Source organism: Pongo abelii, chromosome 10 (genome assembly GCF_028885655.2).
Source record: "Pongo abelii isolate AG06213 chromosome 10, NHGRI_mPonAbe1-v2.0_pri, whole genome shotgun sequence".
NCBI classification, from domain to species: Eukaryota; Metazoa; Chordata; class Mammalia; order Primates; family Hominidae; genus Pongo; species Pongo abelii.
In genome coordinates this window covers 107,144,681-107,169,755 of record NC_071995.2, presented here as the reverse complement: position 1 = coordinate 107,169,755, position 25,075 = coordinate 107,144,681, and the positions used below count along the sequence as shown (strand labels likewise).

At 43.4% G+C, this 25,075-nt stretch overlaps 1 long non-coding RNA gene across 4 annotated transcripts in view; it reads left to right on the top strand.

Annotated features, from left to right (window-relative positions):
- The window catches only part of LOC103892127 (uncharacterized), an 82,426-nt gene extending 65,986 nt beyond the window's left edge, over positions 1–16,440 (top strand). For 3 of the 4 annotated variants that reach the window (XR_008512131.2, XR_008512132.2, XR_010135824.1), the window contains 4 exons: positions 373–501; positions 744–873; positions 10,727–10,898; positions 15,314–16,440. This is a non-coding gene — a long non-coding RNA (uncharacterized LOC103892127). Of the gene's footprint in view, positions 1–372; positions 502–743; positions 874–3,528; positions 3,701–10,726; positions 10,899–15,313 lie in introns of all 4 variants that reach the window. The other variant, XR_008512130.2, reaches the window with a different exon arrangement.
- Positions 16,441–25,075: the final 8,635 nt, after the last annotated feature.

Genomic DNA, 25,075 nt, shown 5'->3' with positions numbered 1-25,075 from the left:
CCTGCTGGGCTGCATCCTCAGAAAGTTTGGCATTCCGAGCCTCTAGATGTTTACGGTTAAGGGAACAAATTAATAATGTTTACTAACAGACCCAGACTTGGGAGTGTCCAGATATCCTGATGTCTGGAGAACACAGGCATTCCTAATTTTGCTTTAAAGATAATAATATCGATTCTTGCAAAATATAGTCATTAAGAAAATTAATCCTCTATCACAAACCCTTAGAGCACATCTTCCCATATATACAAGCATTGTACCTAGTGGGGATGTGTTCCTCTTCTTACTTTCAGGAATGTCCTACTCTGTCTATGGAGTAGCTATCCTTTGACCACTTTACTTTCTTAATAAACTTGCTTTTACTTTGCGCTGCAGACTCACCCTGAATTCTTTCTTGCGCAAGATCTGAGAACTGTCTCTTGGGGTCTGTGCTGGGACCGCTTTCCTGTAACATATTTCTGGTGTCCACAGAAGGGACTATAGTGAGGAAACCACTGACTTTGGGTAAGTGTGGGGTCCTGTAACATATTCACAGGTTCTCTGATACTCCTTCCTTCAAAAGGTGAAGCTCTCCCTTTCATAAAACGTGGGCTGAACTTAGGGACTTGCTTTAAATTAATAGAATGATGGTATGTGATGTCTGAGGCTGATCATAAAAAGGATAGTTTCTGCCAGATGTTTTCTGTCTTTTAAAAAAAAATTTAAATATTGATTTATTTATTATTTTCAATCCAAATCTGTTTCAGGTGATGTTCTGTCTCTCAGATCACTCCCTTCAGGTGAAGCCAACTGCCATGTTGTGCAGAGGCTCCAGCCTCCCGTGGAGAGGCCCACATGGAGAGGATCTGCCATCGCCAGCAGGAGCTTTCCAGCCATGTGAGTGACTTCTTCTGGAAATGGATTCTCCAGCCCCAGTTAACAGCATTCCAATTGTTAACCAAAAAGTGACTGAGGCCATTAGAGGTTTATTTTGCCAAGGTTGAGGATGCACCCTGGAAAAACAGAAATCGGAGGAGCATCTGTGATCTCTGCTTTTCTCCAAAGGGGGCTTTGTGTGCACTCTGGTATTTAAAGGAGAAAGAGCAAGGAGTGGGAGGTGGGGGAGGAAGGGAGGGAGATATGCAGTGAGGTAGATGGTTACATTCTTGTGAAGCCCTGATTAGTCTCAATAAATCTAAATTTTAGGCAGGGCACAGTGGCTCACGCCTGTAATCCCAGCATTTTGGGAGGCTGAAGCAAGTGGATCACTTGAGGCTAGGAGTTCCAGACCAGCCTGGCCAACATGGCAAAACCCTGTCTCTACTAAAAATACAAAACTTATCTGGTGTGTAGCTGTAATCCCAGCTACTCAGGATGCTGAGGCAGGAGAATCACTTGAACCTTGGAGGTGGAGGTTGCAGTGGGCCAAGATTGCGTCATTGCACTACAGCCTGGGCAACAGAACAAGACTCTGTCTCAAAAAAATCAGTCAATCAATCAATCAACATTATACATGTGAAAAGAGGGAGTAGAGGAAAAAGTCAATTATGTATTATCTCCCTCTCAGTAAATCTACATTTTACATAAGATAAACATGAAAAGAGGGAGTAGAGGAAATGAGCTCATGGTTCGGGTTGTGAAATTCCAGCTGTCTGTTTGGGAACAAAAGGAAGACAGTATTGGTGGCTCAATTCCCAAGCTTAACTTTCTCTTTGGCATAGTGAGTTTGGGGTCGCATAATTCTATTTTTTTTTTCATAAGATGATTTCTGGATCTGGCAGAATCCAGGAATCTGTCCCTGGATTCCTGACCTGCAAGACACGAAGTGAGATAATAAATGGTGTTGTTGTAAGCCTTTCCGTTTCTGGGTAATTCATTGTGCAGCAGTAGATAACTGATACCAGACCCTTCACTGCGTCTTTTGGGCTTGAAATGGAGAGAGTCAGCCTAATTTGGGATTTGGGATCTCTTGGCAGACATTATTTCCTATCATAAAGATCAGAATGCCAAAAGAAGCCAGTTTCCAAGCAAGAGAGGGCAAAATGAGAGAGGGAGAGTGGGAGAGAGAAAGAAGAGAATAGAGAGAAGACTGGGGTGTGTGTGTTATTTCTACCTTTTTTTGGGTGACAAAACCCAGATTTACCTTTGCAGGGATGACTCTTTTCCTACTCTGTGTTCATTTGGTTCGATAGATCTGGCTGCACGCCCTCGCTTCCTGGGTGATTATGTAATTTACATAGTTTTAGCACCAATATGAAGTAGTTTCTGACGCTAGCCTCCGGGGTTTTCAGTTATCTGAGCCAGTATTTCCTCCCTACTTTTTTTTTTTTTTTTGCTAAACTTGGTTTGGCTTGAGTCTCACAAGTGAAAGGGACTTCACTGAAACAGGAGCAGAGAGAAGCAGCAGATAGAGATTAAGAAATTTCTTGAGAATGTACAAATTCCTGGATCCAGCTGTTCCCAAAACCCAGGCAAATCCTGCGTTCAATAACAACAGCTGGGCAGCAGCAACAGCAAATATTTATTGAATGCTCATAATGAATTCCACCTTTGGCTAATTTAGTTTCTGTCATTCGCAATCAAGAAAGTCTTAAAGAATACAATATCCATTGCAAAAATATCTGGGAGATAATGTGCCAAGGGAAGCAAAATAAATTAAGGTTTACAAAAAGACAATAGTGAAAGATCATGCAAGACCATAACTGTGTCATGTGTAAATTTCACCTAGACCTTCTCTGTATTTAGGGCACCCTGTGACAGGGACCTCAGCCCCATGGGGAGATCTTAATGGACTGGATGCTAAGCTGATGCAGGCTTGGGGAGTCGCCAGAGAAACCTAAGCAAGGCATACATCTAAAAGCTTTCTGAATAGTTAAAATTAGGTCTTAAATCTATCTTCTTATTAAGAATGACGGGGATGGGCCAGGCGCAGTGGCTCATTCCTGTAATCCCAGCACTTTGGGAGGCTGAGGCGGGCGGATCACTTGAGATCAGGAGTTCAGTACCAGCCTGGTCAACATGGAGAAACCCCATCTCTACTAAAAATACAAAAAATTAGCCGGGCGTGGTGGCGCATGCCTGTAATCCCAGTTACTTGGGAGGCTGAGGCAGGAGAATCGCTTGAATCTGGGAGGCGGAGGTTACACGGAGCCAAGATTGCGCTATTGCACTCCAGCCTGGATGACAGAGAGAGACTCCACCTCAAAAAAAAAAAAAAAAAAAAAAAGAATGACAGGGATGGAAGATGGTGTTGGAAGGGGAGGTTTTTAAATTGAGAAACCATATTCTTTATGTATTTTTTTCTCTTAGATTTTTTCCTTTTTTGCATAGAATACGAAGTTCAAGTTCTGTTGTTGTTGTTGTTGTTGTTTTGAGACGGAGTTTCACTCTTGTTGCCCAGGTTGGAGTGCAATGGCGTGATCTTGGCTCACTGCAACCTCTGCCTCCCAGGTTAAAGTGATTCTCCTGCCTCAGCCTCCCAAGTAACTGGAATTACAGGCATGCACCACCATGCGTGGCTAATTTTTTGTATTTTTTGTATTTTTTTTTTAGTAGAGACGGTGTTTCTCCATCTTGATCAGGCTGGTCTTGAACTCCTGACCTCAGGTGATCCGCCTGCCTTGGCCTCCCAAAGTGGCGGGATTACAGGCGTAAGCCACTGCACCTGGCCTACGAAGTTCAAGTTCTACTTCCTCTCTCTCCAGAGGTGCCTACTTTTTAACAGGTTGGAGTGTATTCTTGAAGGTTTTTTTCTATGCATTTGCACACATATACATCTACCTATATGTAGTTTTGCATTTCCTTTCTTTTTTTATTTTTAACATAACAAGGGTGTTTATTTTGGGTATAAACTATCTTTCATTGAACTGTGTGATGTTTCTAAAGATCCAAGAGAAGTGGACACACCCAAAGTAGTTTATAAGCAGAATAGCTCATAACCCTGGTATGGAGAAGGCCATTTCTTGAACTCACAGAACAATGTCTTTAAAATTTCATTCCTAAAAAAGTACAAACTGTTCTGGATAAGAAAGTGGGAGACCTTGTGATAACCACTGTTTCTTCAGGATATTTTCCATTTTATGTATCCAGTGTAATTTCTAAATACTTAATAGACCGTCATTGAAATACAGTATATTATTCAGAACAGAAGGTATATACATTTACTATAAATACTTATCTTGCATATACTGTGCACATATGTGGTTTTCAATAGCTTCAAGTATGCTGGAAATTTTTGACTGGCCCCTTTGGTGAACACCAGGCTATGGGCTGCATATGTGGTAATGTCAGACCTCTCAGCCCAACCTAAGCCATCATATACCCTGTGACCTGCATGTATACATCCAGATGGCCTGAAGCAACTGAAGATCCACAAAAGAAGTGAAAATAGTCTTAACTGATGATATTCCACCATTGTCATTTGTTCCCACTCCACCCTAACTGATACATATATTCTCCCCCGCCCTTAAGAAGCTGCTTTGTAATATTCTCCCCGCCCTTGAGAATGTACTTTGTACGTCTATCCCAAACCTATAAAAACTAATGATAATCCCACCATCCTTTGCTGACTCCTTTTTTGGACTCAGCCCGCCTGCACCCAGGTGAAATAAATAGCCTTGTTGCTCACACAAAGCCTGTTTGGTGGACTCTCCACACGGACGTGTGTGACAGTAACACAATTCCAGACGCTCTTCTTTTTTTTTTTTTTTTTTGAGATGGAGTCTCACTCTGTCGTCCAGGCTGAAGTGCAGTGGTGCGATCTCAGCTCACTGCAAGCTCCACCTCCTGGGTTCTCACCATTCTCCTGCCTCAGCCTTCTGAGTAGCTGGGACTACAGGCGCCCGCCACCACGCCTGGCTAATTTTTTTTGTATTTTTAGTAAAGACGGGGTTTCACCATGTTAGCCAGGGTGGTCTCGATCTCCTGACCTCGTGATCCACCCGTCTCGGCCTCCCAAAGTGCTGGGATTACAGGCGTGAGCCACCGTGCCCGGCCCAGACACTTCTTTAGTTCCAGCTCTGGCAGAGATCTTCTCACTGTCAGAGACGTGTCAACAAGAACAACTCCATCTTAAATAGGACCTGGGTAAAATGAGGCTGAAACCTATTGGGCTGCATTCCCAGATGGTTAGGCATTCTCAGTCACAGGATGAGACAGGAGGTCAGCTCAAGATACAGGTCAGATCTTGCTGATAAAACAGCTTTCAGTAAAGAAGCTGGCCAAAACCCACCGAAACCAAGATGGCAACGAGAATGACCTCTGGTCATCCTCACTGCTACACTCCCACCACCAGCACGACAGTTTACAAATGCCATGGCAACCTCAGGAAGTTACCCTACATGGTCTAAAAAGGGGAGGCATGAATAATCCACCCCTTGTTTAGCATATCATCAAGAAATAACCATAAAAACTGGCAACCAGCAGCCCTTGGGGCTGCTGTGTTTATGGGTTAGCCATTCTTTTGTTCCTTTACTTTCCTAATAAACTTGCTTTCACTTTAATCTGTGGACTCACCTGGAATTCCTTGTTATGTAAGATCCGAGAACCCTCTCTTGGGGTCTGGATCAGGACCTGTTTCCTGTAACATCACCATGGTTGATGATGTATGAGGGAATTATGGCTAATATGTGTTCCTTTTGCTTCTGGGTGCTGCTGTAACATAGATTCCTGGCAAGAAAATAGGGCCTAGTTTAAAGACCATTTCAACTAGGTGGTTAAGGAAATGAACTCATTTTCATCTTTGGTGAGTATTGAGTGACATCAGTATTTCCCATAGTCTTTGCTCTCTGGATACCTGAGGTATAGGAAACAACTACATTAGAAACACATTTGGAAGCCTGGGCCACTTGAAATTGTTATAATTAAAGTTTCGGTGCTGCAAAAGAATAGCACTTGAATATAAAATTTTCTTTTTAATTCTCAGCAAGGCAAGTTAATTCTATTGCACCCTTACAGATGGAACAATGGTGAGTGCACCCTTGGACAAGGGAGGAGATAGGGTTCTTAACCCTGACTCACGTGGCCCCTGCTGCTGTGTCATTCCCCAATTGGCTAGGGTTAGACAGCACAGGCTAAACTAATTCCGATTGGCTAATTTAAAGAGAGTGACGGGGTGAGTGGTTTGGCGGGAAAAATGGTTATACAGGGTGGAGAATGAGTTAGGGAGGATCACGTAGCAGGTAATCAGAATGAGTCAGGGTGGAGCAGGTAATCGGAAAAGGTTGCTTTATGAGGAAGCTACGTTTAACAGTAGAAGGCAAAGAATTGAATATACTGACATACTGATTCTTTGAAAAGAAATTTAGAACTCATATCTAACAAAATGTATTAAAAGTCTAAAGTTCACATTCAGGATTTAAGGTTCTGATTTTTTTTCCCCAAGACCATTTCCTTTTTAATAATACTTATGTTATAAATGGGTCTTGTGCACACAAGGAAATCTTCATTTTTAAAAAGATATTTAATATTTCAACAGAATATTATCCATTCCCTTGTTAATGGGCATTTAATTGTTTCCATCTTTTTTGTGTTTGTTTCAAGCACACCCTTCTCCATATATATTTGTGCATGTGTATGTCTGTAGGAAAGATAGGTCCTAGAAATAGAGTTGAGAGGGTAGAAGTTTATGCAAGTTTTAAAGTTTGATGGAATCTGCCATTACCCTTGGAAAAAGCTGTGCCTGGTCATTTTGGTGAGTTTAAGCTCCTGTTACTCTCTGCCTTGTCAAGACTGAGCAATATCCAGTGTCTTGTTTTTGCTAATCTGATTGGTGAAAAGATATCCTTTTGTTGTTTTAATGTGAATGAATTTCCTTTATTTTTTCAACTTTCAAACAACTTCCTTTTTCTTGAATCCACCCACCGTCCCACTTCCTGCCACTGTTAGATTCCACATTTCCTTTCTTTTCCAAGTGAACCCAGCTGCCAGAATTCCTTTCAAGCTATGAGGCCTCAGGGCTGGGCTCTTCAAGGGTGTAATTAGCATAACCGAACCCCTGGCTTTAAGCCACTCACTACTTTCCTTTCAACACTGCATTTAAGGAAATTAGGAAGATGGCTTTGATCACTTTCAGGAGGTGGTGGTGGTCTGGGCCTTTCACGTTTGAGATTTCCCTGGAGGACTGGCTGCCAGTGGGTTTGGTAGAGAGAATGGGGTAAGGGTGTTGAGGGCAAGGAAGGGCTTCTTGGGACCCCAGGGACATCTTAAATTGATGGTGATTTGCAGTTAAAGCCAGAGAAAGATGTGCAAATCAGGATTAGGGGTTAAGGGTGTATGTGAGTAGGGAAATGGTGGAATAAATAATTAAAATACAAAATGCACATGTGCTAGGGACAGCACTGAAGACCTGAAACGTATGACCTTATGTAGTCCCCACTACAACCCTGTGAAGTTGGTTCTAGTGTTATCCCCCTTTACAAATGTGAAAACCAAGGTTCAGAGAGTTGAATTGCTTTGATTAAGACCGCACAGCAGGTAGGTGGCTGATTAGGACTCCAAGTCCTGCTGTCTTGCTCTCTCTTAAACATTGCAGATACTGCCTCCCACCTCAAAGTAATGTTGGGCTAGCCCTGTACAGCCTAAAGATGCACCTGGACGTATATTACTTGATTTCACATAAACCACCTGTGAGATTGTTACTGGAAAAACCAAACTCTGTGAAATATGTGAAGAGGTTTATTCTGAGCCAATATGAGTGATCACAGCCCAGGAAACAGTTTCAAGAGGTCCTGAGAAAGTGTGCCCAAGGAGGTTGGGTTGCAGTTTGGTTTTATACATTTTAGGGAGGCAGGAGATACAGGCAAAGACAGAAATCAATACATGGAAGGTATACAGTGGTTTGGCCTGAAAAGATGGGATGAAGTGGGGGCTTACAGGTCATAGATAGATTCTGAGGTTTTCTTTTTTCTTTTTTTTTTTTTTGAGGTGGAGTTTCACTCTTGTTGCCCAGGCTGGAGTGCAATGGCGCAATCTCAACTCACTGCAACCTCCGCCTCCCAGGTTCAAGCAATTCTCCTGCTTCAGCCTCCTGAGTAGCTGGGATTAGAGGCATCTGCCACCAAGCCTGGCTAATTTTTGTATTTTTTTTTTAGTAAAGACAGGGTTTCACCATGTTGGCCAGGCTGGTCTTGAACTTCTGACCTCAGGGATCCACCCGCCTCGACCTCCCAAAGTGTTGGGAACAGGCGTGAGCCACCACCCACAGCAGATTCTGAGATTTTGTGATTGGCAATTGGTTGAAAGAGTTAAGCCTTGTCTGAAGATTTGATGCCACTAGAAAGGGATGCTTAAGTTAAGATATAGGGGGTTGTGGAAGCCAAGGTTCTTGTTATGCAGATGAAGCCTCAAGGTAGTAGCCTTCAGAGAGAATAGGTGATAAATATCTCTTTTTGGACTTTAAAAGGTGTCAGACCCTTAGGTAATCTCTGGTAGATCCATGAAAGGATGGAAAAAGGAACCTGTAGATTCTCTACAGATGCAAATTTCCCCCACAAGATATGGCTTTGCAGGGCCATTTCAAAATATGTCAAAGAAATGGGCTGGGTGTGGTGGCTCACACCTGTAATCCCAGCGCTTTGGGAGGCCGAGGTGGGCAGATCACTTGAGGTCAGGAGTTCAAGACCAGCCTGGCCAACATGGCGAAACCCTGTCTCTACTTAAAATACAAAAATTAGCTGGGCATGGTGGTGCGCACCTATAATCCCAGCTACTTGGGAGGCTGAGGCACAAGAATCGCTTGAACCTGGGAGGCAGAGGTTGCAGTGAGTTGAGATCGTGCCACTTTACTCCAGCCTGGGCGACAGAGCGAGACCCTGTCTAAAAACAAAACGAAACCATATGTCAAATAAATGTATTTTGGGGTAAAATGTTTTGATTTTCTTCAAGGTTTGCTGTCTGTCATGTGATGTTATACCACATTCAGGTTGGAATTTGGTATCTTATTGCCACAAAGAGTCTGTTTTGTCAGTCTTCTTGTTACCGGAAAGGGGTCCTGATCCAGACCCCAAGAGCGGGTTCTTGGATCTCGCACAAGGAAGAATTCAGGGCAAGTCCATAGAGTGAAGTGAAAGCAAGTTTATTAAGACAAAAATAAAGGAATGGCTACTCCCTAGGCAGAGCAGCCCTGAAGGCTACTGGTTGTCCATTTTTATGTTATTTCTTGGTTATATGCTAAACAAGGGGTGGGTTATTCATGCCTTCCCTTTTTAGATGCTATAGGGTAACTTTCTGAGGTTGCCATGGCATTTGTAAACTGACATGGTTCTGGTGGGAGTGTAGCAGTGAGGACGGCCAGAAGTCACTCTCATTACCATCTTGGTTTTGGTGGGGTTATAGCTGGCTTCTTTATGGCAACCTGTTTTATTAGCAAGGTCTTTATGATCGGTATCTTGTGCCAACCTCCTATCTCATCCTGTGACTAAGAATGCCTTAACTATCTGGGAATGCCACCCAGTAGGTCTCAGCCTTATTTTACCCAGCCCTTATTCAAAATGGAGTTGCTCTGGTTCCAATGCCTCCAACATTATGATCTCTATTTTAATGTTAGTGCTGGTCGGTTGTGCCTAAACTCCAAAAGGGAGGGGGTGTAACAAATGAGATGTGTCTAATTTTTCTTCCTATCATGGCCAGGCATTCAGTTTTTCAGTTTTCTCTGGGATCCTCTTGGCCAAGAGGGAGGTCTTTTCAGTCAGTTGGGGGGCTTAATAATTTATTTTTAGTTTATAAGGTAAATGTATTATCCTCATCCTCATAGCAGAGGAAACTGAGGCTTAGGAAAGGTAAATGCGGGAATCAGGACTTGAACGTAGGCTTTCAATATGCGGCTCCTTCATTTTGACCCCCTCACAATTGAATAAACTGAAGACCCTAAAGGTCAATATTTTTCTTTTTTTTTGTTTATTCAATAGACATTTATTGAGTACCCACTATGTTACAGGCAATAGACATTAGGAATCTAGGTGTTAAGAAGAGATACACTAATTTAGCAAAGCTGCAAGCTATAACATCAGTGTACAAAATTAGCTTTAATTTTAAAATCAGTTTTAACTTAAAAGGAAATTAGGAAAACAGTGTCATTTACAACAGCATCAAAAAGAATAGAATACTTAGAAATAAACTTAACCAAGGAGATGAAAGACTTGTACACTGAAAACTACAAATTGCTGCTGAAAGAAATCAAAGAAGACACTAATAAATGAAAATATGTCCTGTGTTCCTAGGTTGGAAGAGGTAATATGCTAAGATGTCAATTCTACCCAAAGTTATCTACAGATTGCACTGAATCTGTAGGTCAGTATTTTTCTTGTTGAATGTTTATCTTAGTCTTGTAGACAAGCACAAAACACTTACCAGCCAGCATTGTTGCACACTGGTAGACAAATTAAGACAAAAACTTATTAAAGAAACAAAATGACTTATTTTTATGATTAAAGAGGTAATATATGTTCGTTATTGGAAAGTTAGAAAATAGAAACAACCAAAAGGATATTAAAATGATCAATGTTGTGGTTGATTTTGTGTGTTAATTTGACTGAGTCACAGGGTGCCCAGATATGGTCAAGCATTATTCTGGGTGTGTCTGGATAAGATTAATTTTTGAATCTGTAGACTGACTAAAGCTGATTTTGTTCCCTGATGTGAGTGGGCCTAGCCTAGTAAGTTGGGGGCCTAAACAGAACACAGCAACTGAGTAAGAGGAAACTTCTCCTTCTGAACTACTTGAATTGGTATATCTGTCTTCTCTTGCCCTCAGACTGGAACCTACACTGTCAGCTTTCCTGGTTCTCAGGCCTTTGGACTCAGACTGGAACTACACCATCAGCTCTCCTGGGTCTCTAGCTTGTCAATTACAGGTCTTGGGACTTCACAGCTTTCATAATTGCATGAGCCAGTTCCTGATTCTCTCTCTCTCTCTGTGTATGTATGTAAGTATATAATGTCTTTCTGGTGAACATTGACTAATACAACTCATAATCCTAAATAAGATTTTTTTATCCTTTTGCTTTATAGTATTCCAGCCTTTTTCTTTGCATCCATATACACTGCTTTTTCATTTGACAGCATATAACAAATGTATTTAAATAATCACCATTCTTTCAATTTGCCAAGAACAACTTTATTTATGTCTTTAAGTCATATTTATTGTGAGTCTTAAAGTCTTTGGGTGCTGGACACGAGAGAAGGGGCCCTACCTCATGGTGCTTACAGTCTAGCTAGACAGAAAAAATTTAAACAAGCAGTTACACAAAAGTTTCTTAATTATACTTGTGGTAAGTGTTATAATTTAAAAAATATATACAGGGATCTTCTAGAATACATAATAAACTCACTGAACTTAGCTCTGTGAGGTCAGGGGAGGGTTTTTCAAGGAGGAGACAATGAGGCAGAGACCCAAAGGATAAGTCGGACTCAGTATGTCAAAGGGTGGGAGGAAGAGCGTGCCACACAGAGAGAACAGCACATGCAAAGGCTCAGAGGGAGGAAGTTGCTGCCTGAGAACCAGAAAGAAGGCTGCTGTGGCTGCTGAGCAGTGAGCCAGCAGGGATGGAGGGAGGGGACATGTTGCAACGGCCCTTTTTGTAGAGACAGGGTCTCACCATGTTGCCCAGGCTGTGAAATTTCTAAAGCTGATTTTATTACTGTAATCAGGAAGCAAATAAGGGGGTGGGGGTGGGGGAACAAACCCAAACAGCATCATGGAAACTCAACAAAAATTTTCTTCAACTCTCGTAGCCATGGCAAAGAATTGTCAGGCAACAAAAATATGTAGGGGGTACAGAGAGGAAGGGGTTCTGTACTTTATTCCCATTCTTAAAAGATTCTAGAATAACAGCCATTTAGTTTAATACAATTCCATCAAAATCCCTGTTTATTGAGTCCCTGTTATATGGCAGGCTTAATGGTGAGCATTGGAATTCTGTCTCTCAATGCCTCCCTGGAAAAGAGGTGGAAACCATCACTAGGTAGTCTTCTGTGGAGAGATTTTATGTTTGAATAAAGGTAAAGACAAAAAAAATTAATCAGGACAAGTAATCAAAGTGAAATTGAATCTGCATGCTAAGTAGAAGTTCCACCATCTTTGCTGAGTGATTAGGATTAAATAGAAATATCTGTTTTCTTTCTCCTCCTCTTCAACCTTTTTCCCAGTGTTGTTTTTTTCCCCTCTAAAAGTAAAGAGAAGTCTTAACAAGCACCTCAGTGAATGATGCGAAGTTCTCTTGGAGTTTTCAATTTGGCTGTATTGATTTATAAGGTCTTTTCAATTACTGAATTCTTCTTGGTGGCAGTGTGCAGGGCCCCCATACGTGAGAATCATGCTCTATTGATCCCAGGTACTTAGAAAGGGGCATTTGTGTGTCTGCAGTAGATTGATGAAGTTGCAAATAATGAAGCTTCCCACGCAACATTTATTAAATGAAAATCTAGAATTCATTAACACAAGAACTTGTATTAGAAACGAAGAAGGGGCTTGAGAAAAAATAGGAACTACAGTAGTTATCATGAACATAATATATGAAGCAATTTGAATTCAAGGGAAGGCAATTTGGAATCTTATTAAATTTTCTTCTCTCCTTTTATTGTGTGAGCACAGTTGGCTGGCTTCTGGGGAGCCATTGATCAAAACCCAGGTGCATGGGGAGCTGGGGCCTGGCTAAAGAGACCAGTTCTAAAATTGTTGCTGTAGTTAAAATGGGATTACCACCCAGTGTTTAGTATGTGGCCCAAAGCAGAAACTTAATAAATATAAATGAGAAATTATGAGTGAATGAATGAATGAGTGAATTACAGTAACGAATGATTAGGAGAGATCATTGAACATTAGCTGTGATTGCTGAGAGAGACTGGCACAGCTATTTAGCTAAGCCCAGTTAGACTCCATTCCCAATTCACTTGTTCACTCACTCACTCACCCACCCACCAAACATTTGTTGAGAATGGATCATGTACAAGGTACTATGTTAAGCACTGTGTTAGTTTTCTAGGGCTGTCTTAACAAATGACTACAAACTAGGTGCTTTAAAGCAGCAGAGATTTTTTCTCTCACAGCTCTAGAGGCTGGAAGAACAAACCCAGAGAAGGATCGTTTCTTGTCTCTTCCAACTTCTGGTGCCCAAGGTCTTCCTTGCCCTACAGCAGCGTAACTCCAATTTCTGCCTCTGTCTTCACATGGCCATTTCCCTGTATGTCTGTGTCTTTGAATCTCCCTCTCCTTATAGGAACACCAGCCACTGGATTTAGGGCCTACTCTAATCCAGTATGACCTCATCTTAACTTGGTAACCTCGGCAAACACCCGGTTTTGAAATAAGGTCACATTCATATGTTCTTGGTGGACATGAATTTAGCAGAGACCCTATTCAACCCAGCACAAGCACTATGGGGGATACACAGATTGGTGCCCAACTGCTATGACCTAACATTTGAGTAGGGGAGATAAAAAAACAGGCCAGACAATTTGCAATTGCAAAGATATGGAACCAACCTAAGTTCCCAACACATAATGAGTGGATAAAGAAACTATGGTATATATACACCATGGAATACTATTCAACCATAAAAAGGAACAAACTAATGTCTTCTGCAGCAACTTGGATGGAGCTGGAGGCCATTATTCTAAGTGAAGTAACTCAGGAATGGAAAACTCAATATCATATGTTCTCACTTATAAGTGGGAGCTAAGCTATGAGGACGCAAAGGCATAAGAATGATATAATGGACTTTGGGGACTCTAGGAGGAAGGTTGGGAGGGGAGTGAGGAGAAAAAGACTAGAGATTGGGTACAGTGTACACTGCTCAGGTTATGGGTGCACTAAAATCTCAGAAGTCACCACTAAAGAACTTATCCATGTAACCAAAAACCACCTGTATCCCCAAAACTATTAAAATAAAAATTAAACACACAGGCTGGGAGTTGTGGCACAAGCCTGTAATCCCAGGACTTTGGGAGGCTGAGGCAGGAGGATTGCTTGAGCCCAGGAGTTTGAGGCTACAGTGAGCTATGATTGCCGTACTGCACTCCAGCCTGGGCAGCAGAGTGAGATCCCGTTTCTTAAAAAAAAAAAAAAAAAAAAACTGCGGCCAGGCGCAGTGGTTCACTCCTGTAATCCCAGCTCTTTGGGAGGCTGAGGCGGGTGGATCACTTGAGGTCAAGAGTTTGAGACTAGCCTGGCCAATGTGGTGAAACCCCATTTCTACTAAAAATACAGAAGTTAGCTGGGTGGTAGTGGCATGTGCCTGTAATCCCAGCTACTCGAGAGGCTGAGGCAGGAGAATCGCTTGAGCCTGGGAGGCGGATGTTACTGTGAGCTGAGATCGTGCCACTGCACTCCAGTCTGGGTGACAGAGTACGACCCTGTCTCAAAAAAAAAAAAAAAAAGAAAAAAGAAAAACCACATAGATTCCCCTGACACCTGCCAATTTACAGTGCATCAAGCCAGTGACCTGCTTTATCCTCTTGAGTTCTTCATGAAACTTGATGAAATAGAGAGGGTGATGCTCATTTTTAGAGATGAGGAAATGGAGGTTCAGAAAGGTGAAGTCATACAGCTAGTAATTGACAAGGCCCAGGTCTTACTGATTCTTCTTGCATGTATATGGTAGGGAAGTTAGAAAACACAGATAAGCATAAAGAAAAAGAAAATTAAAATCTAACCACACATAGGTAAGCATTTACAAATTTTGGTATGTAATCCTTCTAGAATTTACAGTGAATACATTTCATCTACCGAGCACTCCCCTCCCCACCTTAGGAGCTGGCCATGTTCCCATCTATGCCTCCCTGGCAGGCTCCTGGGAGCCATGTGTGGACACCACCACCCAGTCCTGGCTAGGGTTAAGTCAGGCACAGGCTCCTGGCCCACACTGATTCAACAGTCCTTTAACTAGGGACTTGAGATAGAGACCAAGAGCTTCCAGCCTCAGTCTTGTTGATGCCTGAAGTGAAGCAGGCGAGAGTCTGGAATGGGCCACACTGTATTATAGAATAGTCTTAGGAGCTGAGATGAGTGGTCTGCAGTGAAGGAGTAGAAGGAGGGCAATGAGAGAGAATTTTGGAGATGATTCCTATACCCAAGTCACATCTTACCCTCGAGTTCGCGAAGTATCCTTATGGCAAACCTCCCTTTTCCAAATCAACTAGATGGAAAGGGTTTCTGTTACATGCAGCCAAGGGTCTTGTGGCAAGTGGCAGGAAAAAAAAAAAACCCAACCATAAAGACATTCATTTATTTACCAAAATGCCTGGTGAAAGGTAGTTCTGGAAGGTAGTTCTAGGATGGTTCCATGTTACCAAGGGCATAGGTACTTAACTGTCTTTTTGTCCTGCCTTCCCTGGTGCATAGGCAATGATTCCTCTCGTGACAAGATGGCTGCCGCAGCTCTGAGAATCACATCCTCATGTGATAGCATCCAGATCCAGGAAAGGAAGACAGCCAAAGCAGGAAAGATACTTTCTCTGCATGTATCACTCTTTTATTAAAGGGAATGTGAAGATTACCTCCTGAAAACCTCTCAGCAGATTTCTCTTATGTCTCATCAGTCAGACCTGGGTTACATGCCCACTTCTAGACCAGTCACTAGAAGAGGGGAATTGGTGTGCCATGACTGGTTTAGACAAATTGTAATTCACCCTCTAGAGTTGAACATTTTTTTTTTTTTTTTGAGACAGTCTTGCTCTGTCGCCCAGACTGGAGTGCAGTGGCGTGATCTCGGCTCACTGCAACCTCCGCCTCCCGGGCTCAAGCAATTCTCCTGCCTCAGCCTCCTGAGTAGCTGGGATTACAGGGGCCCACCACCACACCCAGATAATTTTTGTATTTTTAGTAGAGACGGGGTTTCACCATGTTGGTCAGGCTGGTCTCGAACCCCTGACCTTGTGATCTACCCACCTCGACCTCCCAAAGTGCTGGGATTACAGGCATGAGCCACCGTGCCCAGTGAGTTGAACATATTTTTAACAGAGTCAAATCAAAGGAGGCAGAATGGTATTGGGAGGGTAACCATTAAACTACTCTAGGAGTGCTAATAAACTGTCTATAACATTTTTCAATCTATGATAGTCACTTAAAATATTGGGACCATCTTTCCATTTTGATAAATACACAAAGTGCATGCTTCTCTCCATTTGTGATGGTTAATATTGAGTGTCAACTTGATTGGATTGAAGGATGCAAAGTATTGATCCTAGGTGTGTCTGTGAGGATGTTGCCAAAAGAGATTAATATTTGAGTCAGTGGGCTAGGAAAGGCAGACCCACACTTAATCTGGGTGGGTACCATCTAATCAGCTGCCAGCACAGCCAGGATATAAAGCAGGCAGAAAAATGTGAAGAGGCTAGACTGGCTTAGCCTCTCAGCCTACATCCTTCTCCTGTGCTGGATGCTTCCTGCCCTTGAATATTGGACTCCAAGTTCTTCAGCTTTGGGAATTGGACTGGCTCTCCTTGCTCCCCAGCTTGCAGATGGCCTATTGTGGGACCTTGTGATCATGTGAGTTAATACTACTTAATAAAGTCCCATATATATATATATGTGTATATATATATGTGTATATATATATATGTATGTGTATATATATATGTGTATATATATGTGTATATATATGTGTATATATATGTGTGTATATATGTGTGTATATATGTGTGTATATATGTGTATATATATATGTGTATATATATGTGTGTATATATGTGTGTATATATATGTGTATATATATGTGTATATATATATGTGTGTATATATATATGTGTATATATATAAAATTACTTCTGTCCCTCTATAGAACCCCGGCGAATACACCATTACACTTTAGAGCAGCGATTCTCAACACAGGTGATATAGACAGTGATTTCCACTGTTTGATACCCTACCTCCTCTGCTGTTGCCCTGGCAACAATACATTCTCCGACCCAGTTGTTAAGGACAATTGTGTCTTTGTCTTTCTTTCCCACTTCTTTGTTAGAGACTATTTATTTTTCTCCCTTGGGTAAGACTTAGGTTTCCAGAGAGGATTATCAGCTTCCTCCTGCCTTACAGAGCTCCTGCCTGCCCATTCCTGAAGTCCCTGTAGGATGGAGACTCAACACCAAAGGCTTGGCTGGGGGAGTCAGGGACCAAGGGAAGGGCAGATGCAGCACAGCTTTAGGGTGGGAGCTGGGCTGTCTTTCTGGAGATGCTGGGAACTGATCACCTCAAAGTGACATAAGTAAGTACCCTGCACAAGCTGATCATAGCAATGTTCCTTTGCACTTCCTGTTCCTGTTGGCCTCATGGTTCAGCACACAGACTTTGGACTTGAGCTGACCTAGGTTTGAATCCTGACCCTGCTACAAGGAAGCAAGTTATTTAAATCCCATGACTCTCAGTTTCCTAATTCATAAAATGGGGATAAGAATATGTGTTCTGTGGGTTATAGTGTGAATTGGAGATAATGGGCCTAAAATGAGGAGTGGAGGGCCTGGCATGTAGGAGATGCCTGAGAATTGATAGGTGCTGCTGGTGTTGTAATAGTATTTCCTTGGTTACTGATTCCTCTTCTTGCTTCCAATCTTGTACACGGGGGAAGGATGAAGAACAATTGTGCTCCTCAAATTCCTCATCTGTAAGAGGAAAAATCATTAGATGACATATTGTAAGCAAAACATCCAGCACGTGATAGATACATATGCAATGTAATTAGCAGTACCAATACTTCTACTAGTTGGATGTTTATGTATGCATTTAACAATTATTTGTCTGGTACCTCCTAGGAGCCAAACCCTGTGCTTGGTTCTGGGGATTTAGCAGTGGCCTGGGCTAGCACAGGGATGTGCCATCCAACCTGGGGGCTGAGATAGTCACCTGTGACTGGAGAGTAGACATCTGTGTACTAGGCTCTTTAAACAGAGCTCTCTCTTCTGCACTCCCTGGAATCATGGAGCAGGAAGGAAGCAAGGATTGAGATGGTGGAGTGAGTAGGAATAATAATTATGTCAGCTGTAGTCCCAGCTACTTGGGAGGCTGAGGCAGGAGAATCACTTGAACCCGGAAGGCGGAGGTTGCAGTGAGCCGAGATTGCACCACTGCACTCCAGCCTGACGACAGAGAAACTCCATCTCAAAAAAAAAAAAAAAAAAAAAAAATTCCATCAGGAAGAAGGGAGAACCACCAACTGCAAAGGGATGTCGAGGTCCTGCTCTTGTGGCTGCAAGGGGTTGGTGGAAGCTCTTTTGGGCAAGGCTTCTGAAGACCCAAGAGATGTTTAAATGTGTCCAATTCAGTGGGCAAACTAAGTCCAGGCCTGTGTGTCTGGGATTCCATCTCTTTTGGATCAGGAAACATGAGCTGTATTCAGAGACTTTTGGGAGCAAGCACCCACCAGAGTCGTTTTGTCTGCTGACTTGACCAAAATAGGCAGGCTAGGCTGGAAGGATGCTGAGAAATTCCAGAAAAGAAAATGTTGGCCTCTGTTTATGGTTGACTTCAGCTTGGAGTGTCCAAAAGCATGGGCTCTGGAGCCAGAATGCCTGGGTTTCACTCCCCACTCTTCCTGTTTCCAGCTGTTCAACCTTTGAAAAACCACTTTACCTCTCTTAGGCTCAGTTTTCTTACATATAAAATGGGGAGGAAAGTTGTACCTACCCTATGGGGTTGCCAGAAGGATTAAATATGTAATGTGTGTGAAATGCTAATTATCCTATTAGATCTGCACAACAAGCCTGAAGGCAATGCAGAATCTCTGTGCCCATCTCACAGATGGGAAAACTGAGATTTGAGAACTTCTCAAGGGTAGATGATGGGTCATAGTTATCTTTATTTGTCTTCTCTTTATTAAGCCTTCAATAAGTGGTAGTGTCACATATTATTCTAGATATGTGACAATTGATCGCATTCACTCAATAAGTGGAGGTAAATGAATAAATGAATCGTTTCATATCAGACTGTGGTTGAGGCCACACTTGACTAGATCCCGGTTCCAAATTTCATGCTCCATGTGAGTGATTCATTGGAGTGGGTGTGCCAGGTGGATTAGATGTATGCCAGTCCAGTTAGTGGTGGTGATGCAGGTAAGATTAGTTGTATTTTTTAACTTTTAACTTTTTACTTATTATTAGAGACAGTCCTGCTTTGTTGCCCAGGCTGGAGTGCAATGGTGCAGTCATGGCTCACTGCAGCCTCAGCCTCCAGGGCTCAAGAGATCCTCCCACCTCAGCCTCCTGAGTAGTTGGGACTACATATGTACATCACCACACCCAGCTAGTTTAAAATTTTTTTTTGTAGAGACAGAGTCTCCCTATGTTGGCCAGGCTGGTCTTGAACTCCTGGGCTCAAGCGATACTCCTGCCTCAGCTGAGATTACAGGCGTGAGCCATTTCACCTGGCTAAGAACAGCTGTATTGATGGAGCACTTCCTAAGTGCTGGGCATTGTGCCAAACATATTGCATGCCTTCTTGTAGGATGCTTAAAGTCACCCTATGAATAAGGGCTATTATTTATATCCATTTCATGGATGAATAACCTGAGACTTATAAAGGTTAAAGAACTTGCCCAAGGTCAACCGTCTGGTGGTGTTCAAGCTTGGATTCCCACCTGTGTTTGTCTGACATCAGTCTGAGCATCTGGTCCACACTACGTTGCCCAGGGCAGGTGAATGACTTGCCCAAGGTCACACGGCGAGCAGTGGTGCAGGTGAGGCTGGCCCAGGATGCCAGCTACCTTCCTTCCTTCAGTTCTGCCTTCTCTGACCTTCAGCCCTCCCTCCAGGGCGAAGCCTCTCAAGCCTGAAACCCACCTCACTGTGCCTGGGACCCCTTCAAAGCCCCAGGGAAGGACAGTCACAGGAATCCGGGTGGGAGTTTCAGCTGTTCCCTTCAGATCCCCACTGTGATCGAGTGACTTCCCAGATTGGATCCAATTTCCAAACAGAGCTGACATGTTTCGGGCATTCGGCAGCAACAAGCCAAGCCTGGCTGCGTGCGGTGGGGATGGAGGAGGCTAATGATTTGCCGCTGGTGTCCCATTACCAGCAAGTTGTCAGAACACGCTAACTTGGGAAGACAGTGTCAATGATGGCGCCACGTCTGAGACAGAGAACCTGAGAGGAGCAAGGTGGGGGCATTCTTCTGGAGCTTCTGTGGTCGCTCCAAGCAGGGGCTGGCATACTTTCCATCTCAGACACCACAGGCAGCAGAAGGAAAAAAAAAATCACAGTGGCTTTTGGTGTATCTGTGGGCTTATAGCCTGTGGAATCCTGGAACAGAATCATCACGTGTGCATGGAAGGCAGGACAAAATCGTGATTAGGAGCAGGGCTTTGGAGGCAGAACTAGGTTGACATAGCTGTGTGACCTTGAGTCTTATTTATTTATAAAATAATTTCTTTGTTTCTTTATAAAATAAGAATAATGTGACCAGGTGCAGTGTCTCACTCCTTTTAGTCCAGCACTTTGTGAGACCAACGCAGGGTGACAACCTGGGCAACCTAGTGAGATCCTGCCTCTACAAAAATTTTTAAAAATTAGCCAGTTGTGGTGATGTGCACCGGTGGTCCCAGCTACTCGGGAGGTTGAGGTGGGAGGATCACTTGGGCCTGGGAGTTTGAGGCTGCAGTGAGTCATGATCGTGCTACTGCACTCCAGCCTGGGCAACAGAGCAAGACCCTGTCTCAAAATTAAAAATAAAATAAAAGAATATGCTACCTTTCCTGTAGACTTGTCAGGTAATTTAAATGAGCAAGTACTGAGAAATGTCTTAACAAGGCACCTAGCACTTAGCAAATACTCAGTTTCCTCAAAGCGGCTAATAAAACTTACCTCAAAGGATTGTTGTAAATTTTAAATGAAGTCTAAGCTTATTTGACTGTGTGTTTGTGTGCATATATACCTACATGTGTTTGTATACACACATACACATACATCAACATATATATAAATACATGTGTCTTGGTACGTGTGCATAGCACACAGTAGTTTCTGTCTAATTTTGGCTATGATTATTATGCCAAGTTGAAATCCATGTCCCTGTACTTCTCATCCACTGATTTTACCTTGAGAACCCAAACAGAACATTCATCCATTCTGCAGCCAACATCTAACAATAGTTTCTGAGTATCTACTATGTGCTAGACATAGTCGATGCATAGTAGGTGCTGGGTTCTTGGTGGCCCCAAAGGTGTGCTGCTCAGATCCCCCTCAGAGGCAGCTAGCTGACTGCCTCTTGCTGCTGCATCTGTGGCTCCACCATAATGTTCAGGTCTAGCTGTGCTTCTCCCAAATGCTCTCGGCCAAAGACTGAGCACTTTGGGGTATTAGAGGTTGGCCAGTCCTGCCCAACATGGGACCCCTCTATATTAGTTTTCTGTGGCTGCTGTAACAAGTTGCCACAAACTGGTGGTTTAACACAGACACAAATGTATTCCCTACCAATTTTGGAAGGCAGAAGTTCAAAATCAAGGTGTTGGCTGCACTCCGAGGCTCTGGGGGAGAAGCTTTCCTTGCTTCTTTCCACCTCTGATGGCTGTCAGCCTTGTGGCTGCATAACTCCAGTCTGCGCCTCTGTTTTCACATTGCCTTCTCCTCTTCTCTTGGTGTCTTCTCTTTTGTCTTGAACCCCTCTCTACCTTTCTCTTATAAGAACAGTTGGAATGGATTTAGGGGTCATTAGGATAATCCAGGATAATCTCCCCATCTCAAGGTCCTTAATCCCATCTTCCAAGACCCCTTTTCCAAATAAGGTAACATTTAAGGTTCCAGGGATTTTTTTTTTTTTTTTTTTTTTTGAGACGGAGTCTTGCTGTCTCACCAGGCTGGAGTGCAGTGGCGCGATCTCAACTTACTGCAACCTCCGCCCTAGTCTCCCGAGTTGCTGGGACTACAGGCACCCACCACCATGCCTGGCTAATTTTTTTGTATTTTTAGTAAAGACGGGGTTTCACCATGTTGGCCAGGCTGGTCTCGATCTCTTGACCTTGTGATCCACCCGCCTTGGCCTCCCAAAGTGCTGGGATTACAGGCGTGAGCCACCGTGCACGGCCCGGTTCCAGGTATTTGACGTGGATATTTTTGGGGAGCCTTTCTCAGCCCACCACACCCTTCGATGGACAAACTTTGCTTGGGAACTCCCCATTTTTCTCTGGCTGAGACTGTCTCAGAACTCTCTGAGTCCAATTCTCTACCAGTCCAATCCTTGCTCCCCTCTCTCTCTGCTTTCACAGACGTTAGACCCAGAGTTTGGTTTGGTTCGAAGACTCTCCTGCCTGTACCTGCCTCCTCTCCCCTTTCCCTTGACAGATGTTTCCTTCAATCAATGAAATCCTTTCTTGGCATGTGCTTCTCAGAGGACCCAAACTGACCTAGTGCTGAAGGATGGCTGTTCAGGCAAAAGTCTAGCATTGAGCAAGCTTGTCTTAGAGCCTTCCAGTGCCTGTATTCTGAGTGCTTTCTCTTCCACCTTCCACAAGGTCCTGGGACTCTCTACCTAGTGAGATGTCACTAGAGCAGACAGTTCAGTGGTTCTGTGACCAGGTGGGATACAGCCCTATGTGGGTATGTTAGCTTTGTATGGTTCTTTGCAGGTGGTGTCTGCACCCCTGATTCCACCAACTAATAGGGAGTTGACAAGAGGGCAGCCATATTCTTCCATCCTCACCAGTGACTGGCTGGCAGTGGGCATGTGATTCAAGCTAGCTAATCAGAGTTCTTCCCTTGCAATTAGGGGATCTATGGAGGCCTAAAAGAGTCTAGCCTCTATGATCGCAGAGTGGGGGGGGCTGTGCACTCAGGAGCTGCCAGTGGCCATGCTGTGAGCCTCATGGAAAAAGCCAGTCTGAAAGAATGCAGCCGATGTGCAGAGAGAGTCAAAGATGAAAGGTGGAAAGAGAGAGGAGTAGCAGCTGACCAATGCTCAGCTGCTACTCCCTGGTGCTGGACATCCCGGCAGCCAGCTCTACCCCTGCCCTTGCTACAATAGGTTCACTTGAGCCAGTCAATTCCTCTTTCACTTGTGCTGATTTTGTTATTTGCAACCACTGGCCTGGCTATGACCAGGAGGAGGGATGGTCCCAGCTAAGCATGTTGGCTAATTCTGGCATCTGGTAAGAGCACTGAACTTGGAGCCAAGGGGCCTGGATTAGAGTGCTGGCTGTGCCTTTTCCCAGCTGTGTGACCTGAGGTCAATTACATATTCTGAGCCTCAGTTTCCCTATCTCTATGTACAGTTGTGGTGCCTGCTCTGGCTCTTTTACAACTTTTTTTTTTCCAAGTCTCAAGGCAGTCCTTGCACAAAGCGCCCTTTCTTTAAACCCCTTTTCCAGCTTTATTGGGGGCATAATTGACATACGTTTTATTGCCCATATTTAAAGTATATGATTCATGAATTTTGACACATGTGTATACCTCTGAAGCCACCAGCACACTTGGGATAGTGAGCCCATCCATCACTGAAGAGGTGTCCTTGAGCCCTCTTGTCATCTCTCCTGCACCCCCCTGTCCCACCTCCTCCCAAGGAACCACAGATTTGCTTTTTGCCACTATTGACAAGTTTTCATTCTATAGAATTGTATATAAATGGAATGATACAGTATGTGCTTTTTTGGTTTGCCTTCTTTTACCAATCATAATTATTTTGAGATTCATCCATGCTATTGTGTGTCATAATAATGCCTATTGTAACTCCATGAATTTTATTTTTGTGAAACTCAATATACCTTTTTTTTTTTTTAATTTAAGATTGGGTCTTGCTATGTTGCACATGCTGTTCTCAAATCCCTAGGCTGAAGTGATCCTCCTGCCTCAGCCTCCCGAGTAGCTGGGATTACAGGCACTTGCCACTGTGCCTGATTTTGAAAAATACTTTTTAAATAATAAAAGTCTGCATAATTTTATAGGGTATGATTCTTCTGCTTAAAATATCTATCCCCACTTCCCACTTCTTTTCGTGGCATACCCCTTTCATTACCTCCCCTGATATACCCATCTTCAACTGCTGTGTTGGTGGCTGATGGCTCAGAGCTACCCCTGTCCCACTGAATTGCCTTTGTTGCATGAGAGCTGCCTCTCCCCAGGAGGCTACCCTCTCTCAAAGAGGCAGCCTACAGCCCATGGCTGACTGATATGAGGAACAAAATGCTGGTCCCCTTGCCTCAAGGTGGGACCTAATGTGTAGTGCCACTTATGTTCCAGGGCTCCATGTGGGATCAGGCTGAGGCTGGACTCCAGCTGAGACCACATCTTTTGTTTAGTTGCCCCACCTCCCAGTGCCCTCTGCTGCCTCCCTGAGTCTGTTTGTCCTGTGAGCACTCTCTTCACAAATCCCTTGGGCAAATGCCTGGCTCAGGTTCTGCTTCTAAGATCCCTAGCAGTTTGGGAGGCCAAGGAAGGACAAATGCTTGAGCCCAGGAGTTAGAGACCAGCCTGGGAAACATAATGAAATCTCATCTCTACAAAAATTTAAAAAATAAGGTGGGAGGATTGCTTGAGCCCACAAGGTCAAGGCTGCAATGAGCCATGATTGCAGCACTGCACTCCTGCCTGGGTGATGGAGCAAGACCCTACCCAAAACAAAACAAAACAAAACAAAACCCAAACCAAACCAAAATCCAGATCTTAAACATGGGACTGTGGAGTTGGAGCACCTACTGGCTTAAAGGCAATGAAGAACCCATCACTGGTGGTAGGTGGAATATGGATGGGCCCTGGCATGGTGTCTCAGGACAATTGCATGTTCACCTGTAATGAACTTTCACTTGTAATGAACTGGTCTGGACTATGGTGGAAGAGAATGTAATAACTTGTTCAGTGTCTCTGGGTTTTAAAAGACATGGGGAAATAACAACTATGAGAGTTGTAAAATTGAGTGGCTGTTGATGAGTTTTCATGAATCACTGAATCCACTGGACAGGGAAAACAATAGCTCACATCTATCCGTTATAATTTAAAGTCAAATGTGAGAGTCAGGGAGCCTCCTAGGGAACATTTTAAAGAGACCCTCATCTTCTGTAGCTGGAAGGCAAACCAAGTGGAAGACCATGTACAGAACTCTGTTGTAAAAGTTATTGAACTTCAAAGAAAGCAGAATTGTCAGCTTTCCCAAGGTCGGTACCCTGATAGGGAGGGAGTGAGAGCTTGAGAA